Source organism: Sorghum bicolor, chromosome 5 (genome assembly GCF_000003195.3).
Source record: "Sorghum bicolor cultivar BTx623 chromosome 5, Sorghum_bicolor_NCBIv3, whole genome shotgun sequence".
Lineage (NCBI taxonomy): Eukaryota > Viridiplantae > Streptophyta > Magnoliopsida > Poales > Poaceae > Sorghum > Sorghum bicolor.
Genome location: NC_012874.2, coordinates 59,377,968 through 59,386,183, shown reverse-complemented (window position 1 = coordinate 59,386,183; position 8,216 = coordinate 59,377,968). Strand labels below are relative to the sequence as shown.

Below are 8,216 nucleotides of genomic sequence, written 5' to 3'. Positions count from 1 at the left end.
CCAGCGCGTGCGTGCGTGCGTGCGTGTGACGGTCAGAGGGTGATCGACACTCGTGTGGGTATGGCCTTGTTTAGTTCCAAAAATTTTTGCAAAATTTTTCAGATTTCCCGTCACATCGAATCTTTAGACACATGTATGAAGTACTAAATATAGACAAAAATAAAAACTAATTGCACAGTTTGGTCGGAATTGACGAGACAAATCTTTTGAGCCTAGTTAGTCCATGATTGGACAATATTTGTCAAATACAAACGAAAAAGCTACAGTGTCCATTTTGCAAAATATTTTGGAACTAAACAAGGCCTTATATGTTATAGCTGTTCTAGATAGGCAGTTCCGAACAATGCCAGGTTTGTTGAGAACAAGAAAACAGATGCATCTGCTTAGTGCTACCACTGAGAATGTTGTTGGTATACTCAGTACAAAAAAAAGTTGTTAATGACAAGATACAGATTACTGGGTGTACTAAGCATCAAAACACAGCGAAAGGGTGCATAGTGGTGCCTTAAAAATTACTACAAGCATTGCTCTTTTTTCATATACTTCAAGTTAGAATGAGTGAAAAAGAAGTCTCCAAATCTGAAAATAAAAACTTGCCGACTACTTAGAACTCAGCACACAGGTAGGTCAGCGTTGTTTCTAGACATCATGGCATCATACCCATTCGGATCAGCAGCAACTGTCTTGATTGGAGACTCAGGTCTTCTTTGCAATGCAGTATCGTATAGGCGGACCTGAAAAAGGTAAACACCATTCGCATGAAAAAGTTCAGTGTTAGAATTATTCACATGATAACACCCGTTGCGCAATTCACAATGTCAACATAATATGGTTCAAATAAAAATTATTCAACCGAATTGATGGAAAATGACAAAGCAAAATAGGGGAGAAACTTCTTGGTGTCTAACTTGCTATACACTCCCTCCATACCCTCTTGAACCTGGGACCTCACAAGTCACGACTCAACGATCGCGCTGGAGCTAGACACTTGGGCCTTTGATTGTTTCTTGGAAGAAATGCATCTGCAACCATATTTATTAGAAGCAGAGATGAAAAACTAACATCTAATTAATTACTCCTTGCTAAGCACAATCATGTCCTAAACGTCAACAAATTCGGGTATAGAGGGAGTAAATACCAATGATGATTTGTGTTTACTGTTAAATACACATTATTGGTGGAAGTATACTATTTCCTGTCTTTCAAACCTATAGACAATTCTTGTGCACAGTACACATATGTGACATATAAAGTTGAAGTTACCATTGCCGTTTCTTGTAACCAAACCTTTCTCCTAGATATTTTTTTTTGATACCTCCTATGCTATTTCCTGCTTGGCACAACAAAAATCACCAAGTATACACAATGATATATAGGACTAAAGAGTTCAGATTATTGTCATCACAGTTGGCCTTCTCTATAACATCTCCTTCACGTGGTACTGCCCAAAAGAGCTGAACAAATCTGGAACTGGAACTGCATGAAAGACCTTAACACACTTGGAACTGCATACCAAATTAAATAATAATAATAATTTCTTTCAAACTAACCACTCAAACAATGATGCATAGAAACAAATGGCCAAGAGCAAAAGCCAAAGAAAGCTAATCTTCTCATCATTTTACTAATAACATGCAGTTAAGGATTGTAATACTCGTCAACATTGTATAGTACCACTGCTAAATACAGAAGCAATCCGTGTAGATCATTTTGCTAAAAAGCAGTTAGCTTAGACGCATCAAAGAGGAAATGGTGAAGCAGATAATACACTAACCATATCTACAGACGAGTACGTTTTTCTTCAGTCTCGACAGAGATGTCAAACAAACGATAAATATAATAATTAGTTTTAAAAAAAACAGGTACAGAAAATCTTAGAAGGAACCAGGCAAAGGAAAATAGTTTTGCTTGAACCAGCAGTTCATGATGTCAAATAAAGAAAAATAGCTAGCACTCAGTTGAACCCTTTGCATAGGGATAAATTGCAGACAAGAAAGATTGGTAGAAAACAAAACCATACCTAAGCAACGAGATCTAGGGAGATGAAGCAAGAGGCTTTGATGGAGGCGGCCGTCGTGGCACGGGTGGCGTTGTTCTGTGTCGTTGGAGAGCAGCTGCCGGGTGACCACGAGACATACGCCGCAGAGGTTGCAGATGCAGACCATGGCCACGTGCACAGCTCAAACCACCGCGGCAGCCGGCGGAGATGGGGGCGGCGTCGGCATGGGAGTGCAGCACAGAGGGGATGAAAGAGACGAAGAGGACAAGGAAACCATATCTAGCGGCGAGCTCCCGGCGGTTGAGGCGAGCTCGCCCAGGAAGAAAGGGCAATGGGTAGATCTAGACTGAACATGAGGAGGTGGAGAGAAGGGTGACGAAAGCGGGATGACGAGACGACTCGTGAGATGACGAGAAATGAAAAATGAAAGACTGAATCGGGGGGTGGGCGGTCAACAGGCGGGGGCAGATGGCAAGCGAGGAGAGCGCGGCCGGGAGACGATGGACGACGGAGATAACTGGTGCTGCAACCCATAGTTGCGACGTTGATTTATCGCAACTATGGGTTGCGACACCAACTATCTCACCTCTTCATTTTGCTTCAAGATCTGCACTGATCAAACTTCTTTATCCCACGGTATACTATAGTTTCAACTCGAGAGATGATATTTTTAGCATCTCGTCCATCTCCCTCCTTTTCAGCTTTCTCTCTCTCTCAATTGTCTCTACCCCTCTCTCTGTACCTACCTCCACTCTTTCTTCTTCCTCTCCTCTCTCCCGGAGCTCTCTCTGTCTTTCTCTCCCTCTCACGTTCTCTCTCCCATTCCGTCTCTTCCTCTCTCCCTCTTTCTTCCCTCTCTCTTCTTCCTCTGCTATATCTTCTCCCGTAGCTATGAGTTGGCTAAACATATTTTTAGGTTTTAAATCTTTCAGATTCGTTTTCTACTTTATCGCTGTTCTTCATTGCAGTGTATTTTGCTCTCTCAGATCTTACCTTTTCTTTCTGTTACGGGGATATATCCTTGCATTTATCGAATTGCTCCATTTGTTCACCAAATCCTTTTTTTTTTGTAAAAAATTCAGATCCGTTCTTTGCTATATGGTTGTTATTGACTGCGTTTTTTATTTTGGTTCATCACATTTTACCTGTTTCTTCCATTTAAGATGACAAATCCGTGCTTTCATCCAATTGCAGATCTTTGTACACCTAGTGTTTTTTTGGTCCTGTTGACATTTTAGTCATTTTTTTTCACCCAGCCTCTCTCTTTCTTACTCAAGCACTGTTGCATGAGATTCAATCTGCCACCCCTTTTGTCTAGCGTCTGCTTCCTCAGGTACTCTGTCATATTTAGATGCTCACGAATTTTGGTTTTTAGGGATGCTTCTTAGGTCTGGCAATAAATTAGTCTAGCATTTGTTTGCCAGAAACATATCTCAAGCTTTTTCTTTGACAAGATAGGTTAATTTTCATTTATAATTTATTACATAACATGAACATTTAATTCTTTACCTAGGATCTATCTTCAGATCACTACTTCCTCTTCAGATGAAGCTTGGGGAGAAAGCACTCGATGAAGCTTGTTCCCCAAGGACGAGCTGCAGAAAGCACTCGATGAAGCTTGGGGAGACAACATTGTCATCGACGATGGTGATGCTTATCCCGAAGCCAGGGATATATACTGATTCCAGCACCAAGGAGGTGCGCTGCCATCCAAGATCTAAGTCTGCTTAGTCTGCTAAGGTTATATATGCAACCAACCAATTTATCTATGCCCCATAACCTATCATCAGGAGTTGATGGCAACACTTTAATTAGTGTCTTAATTAGTGTCATGTTCTCAATCAATTTTACTTTGGAACTCATGTCCGTCTCATGTCAATTTTACTTTGGAACTCATATCCGTCTCATGTCAATTTTACTTTGGAACTCATGTCTTGTGTTCCATGTGTAATTAATATAATGGAGTCATCTATTCTCTCTTTCGTGCCGTTGCTGGCAACTGGCCAGTTTTACTTTCTTCTCCCTGCCATGTGCAATACATGGCGCTCCATCTGTGCACATAAACGTGAGTCATCCTGTCGCTGGGGGAATTGTTTTCTCGATCGGGTTGTTAACCCGTTTTTCATTAAGAGGGTCGCTGGGGGAATTGTCACCTGGAGAACTCTCATGATACAAACTGCAATCCAAGGTAAGTCCTCATGATTACACAATCTCGCCTGGCAATTCAAAGGCAGGTCCTCACGATACAAATTGCAGTCCAATATAGATTCTCATGATTACAAATTGTATTTGATTCAGTGAAACAGGATATACAAAATGCATTCATGTTTGTGCCACGTGATGCTGCTCAATGGTTGCATATTTCTTAGGCCCTGCAGATCTGATTTTCAGATATTTTTAAGTAAAGTTCATTTTTCTTTATGATACTTAGTTGCTGTTTTTATTTAATCAGCATCGAGACTTGTGTTTGTTGCATTCCTAGCCCAGATACAATTTTGAATGAGATTTCACGGTTAACTCGAATGATTTAACTGCGTCAAATGCAAATTAGATATTGAATGCATCATCTTTTGTACTGTTCTTGTTTACCATTCAGATTGAAATACTGTTCGAGCTCATGTTATATCCGCTGATTCAAGGCCATATCTTCTATCTTCTACCACTAAAACATAGGTAGAGCAATCGTCCACACCCAGCGAAGCGAAAACACTCCCGCTCCATGGTTCTCTTGGCAATTTTTACCACGTCGACAAGTGGGACCATCCTACCTGAGGCTTCCCGATCCCAACATCTACGTCTGCTACCCTATGCCACGCGTTGTATAGCTTCGTCTCCCTCGGCTAGATCAGGATTGGGCTGGCTAGATCGATGCCATGGCCCCCTCGTTGACGTGCCGCGCCCTTCATCCGTGCTAACGCTACGGTAATATTTAGTAGTGCAAATCAAACAATACCTGCATAATACTTGGTTTCAAAAGATCTGGATCTAATATTACTATGAGAACACATGCCTCTTTATCAAAGATAGCTTTATTATTTTTTTTGAATTTTAAGATAGCTTTATTATCACGGATTTAATAATATCATTACGCAAGAAACCAATCTATGCTCTAAAAGATATAATTCAATGCTAAATAGGAAAAAGTTCAAAAATCAAAGGGCCACAACACTGCCCCTCTCAACTTCCATGCCGCTGCTTCTCATCTCCTAGCAAATTGCCAGATTCGTAAAATCTACAGGGTTGAAAAATAGCTACAGATTGTAGATACAGATAGCCAAGGGAAATGATTTGATTGACAGGGGCATACCAGTGAGTGGAACACGGCTGAGATCTAGTTTTATTTGATTGATAGGGTTCACATTGTCTACTTGTCCACGAGCTCATGAATGCCCATAGCCTGTATGCATCCATGAAGTTGCTCTGAACCCTGAGAGGGAAACAGAGATTGGAAAACAAATGCTAACAAACAAAAATCCCATTTGGCAACAAGATAACAAATTAACTAACAAGGCAAAGAAGCACTACCTCGATATCATCTGGTGGGTAATCATTGGTACATCCAAACATATCATTACCTGTTTCTTCACATCTTAAACATAATGTGGATTGATGATCATTCCTCTTGTGCTTATCAGGGCAGTCCTTTGCCATATGGCCTCTTTTTTTGCAGATGAAACAGTCTTAACCCTGTGAAAATATTAATGGTTTGTTTACTTCAAAGATTTGTCTCACGATTTACAAGCAAACCGTGCAATTAGTTTTTTTATCTATATTTAATGCTTCATGTTGTGCTGCAAGATTAGATGTGACGGGGAATCTTGAAAAGTTTTTAGTTTTTTGAGTGAACTAAACAAGCATGTAAATATAGACGAAAACAAAAACTAATTACACAGTTTACCTGTAAACAACGCCTAAACTTTTCAAGATTTCTGTCACATCGAGATGAATCTTTTAAGCCTAGTTAGTTTATGATTAGATAATAATTATCAAATAAAAACAAAAATACTACAGTACCCAAAACCAAAAAAAATAGAACTAAACAAGGCCTAAGTGTTTGGTATAAATTTATCTCAGTGTCGACTCATTTGAGGGACGTTTGCATATAATATTCATAATTTATTCCATAAAATTTATAATAAAGTTATACATTGCACCTGATATATTTCTAATTTCATATCTAGCTTGTGCACAGAATGTCAAAAAATCGACGGATGTGTTACGGTAAGGGATGGATGCCCTCCCAATTCCCACGCTCCATCTCTCTCTCTATACATGTGTTTGGTTCATGCGATGGATCCGATTGATATGGTTCTTGCTGATGGATCCAACTCTCTGTTTCGCATGTTGGAGCCCGTGCAAACTATTTTAATTTTGTGCTAGGGTGCCTGCTATTTTGTAAATTTGCATCGTTGCATGCATGAACGCATTACAATTTAACCAAATATTGCATGAAGCCATAAACAGAAACTGTTATTTTTAAGCTGAGCACGAACTCGCTTGAGTTTCAAGTGAATTTTAATGATGTTCGAGTGAATTTTGTCGCCAAACTTAATTTGCCCATGTGCTTGAGCCTGAAGCAGCAAGGCTGTTTGACGTGGTTGGCCTGTTGACCAACATGGGCAACTAATTTTATATTGTGCAGGTGATTTTGACTGAAATAACTCAAAACTATATTCAGGTCAGCCAATAAAAAAGATGCGGACTTCAGTTTTAAAATTTTAATGTAGCGTAAATTTTTGCGACTTTGGTCATAAGATAGAAAGTTTCTGAAACAGCCTTGATGAAAGCAGAAGCAGGGGCGAAGCCACGTTATGCTTGCCTGGTGCACGGGCACCAGGGTAAACAAAAGTTTTGTTAATAAATTGACTAATATTCACCACATATGACAAGTATATTTGGTATTTTGCTTTAACAGTGCACCACCTTTACTTTGATGTTAGCTTCGCCCCTGAGCAGAAGTAAACAATTGTTGGATTTAGGATCGAGGAATATTGTGCTCTAAAAGAAATATATAGGTCTTACAAAATGTTTGTTTATTACTTTTCATACAGAAAGTCAATTCAAAGGAATCCACTTTTTTAAAATTGATTTCAAGTTTCAAACAATCTGTGTACTATTTGACTTATTATGCACGATTTCCATTTGAATATTAGTTCCTATACTTAATCTTTGATGTGTAGGAGAATCATCAGAATCGCTCATGTGAAGGGTCTTGAATAAATTAACAATGGAGCAAGAGATCACAGTATGATAAGGAATGGGTTCACTTAATGGAAAATAGGAATAATTAGGAATTCAGTCTGTGACATGATCAAACTGTATAAATGGTAGGTTCATGTCTTTGATACCATTGTTTTGGCAGTTTGGCAATGGTTCAGTAAATACATTGCCGATAGTGTAATTTCATTTTATTCTTAGCTATGAAAACATATAGTAATTGCAATGCCTTGTTTTTATCTCTCGGTTCATGTCAAGTGAGGCCTTGTTTAGTTCCCAAAATTTTTCAAGATTCCCTGTCACATCGAATTTTGTGGCATATGCATGAAGCATTAAATATAGACGAAAATAAAAACTAATTACACAGTTTGCCTATAAATCGCGAGACGAATCTTTTGACCCTAGTTAGTCTTTTGAACAATATTTGCCACAAACAAACGAGAGTGCTACAGTAGCGAAATCCAAAAAAATTCACCAACTGAACCAGGCCTGATTTTAAAATTTATTTCCTAAACTTCTCTGGGGTTATCATTAGTTTATGCAATGTCTTATCATATTAGCAAAACAAAACACTGAACTTTCAGTGCTCAGCTTAGTGCTATATATGGAAATAACTTTGGCAAAGCACATTAGATAAATACATAAATTTGATAGAATTAATTTTTTTATGTATATGTGTTTTCTGGAGTAAATACATGGTTATAACAATTGTGTGAAAGTTGAACTATAGAAAAAAAATATTATCACATAATTATTTTTATGTGCATCCTTAAAATAAAACCATGGCGTTAGCACAGGACCTTCAGTGCTCAGTTTAATGCTTTGGAAATAACTTTGGCAAAGCACATTAGATAAATACCTAAATTTGATAGAATTAATTTTGTTATGTATATGTGTTTTCCGGAGTATATACATGGTTATTACAATTGTGTGAAAGTTGAAATATAGAAAACAAAATATTATTGCATAATTGTCTTTATGTGCATCTTTAAAATAAAAC

General features: G+C 38.4%; 1 long non-coding RNA gene across 1 annotated transcript in view; it reads right to left on the bottom strand.

Annotated features, from left to right (window-relative positions):
• Window positions 356-8,216, bottom strand: part of LOC110435441 — a 9,150-nt gene continuing 1,289 nt past the window's right edge. The window contains exon 2 of the long non-coding RNA XR_002453120.1: window positions 356-1,287. This is a non-coding gene — a long non-coding RNA (uncharacterized LOC110435441). The remainder of the gene's footprint in view (window positions 1,288-8,216) is intronic.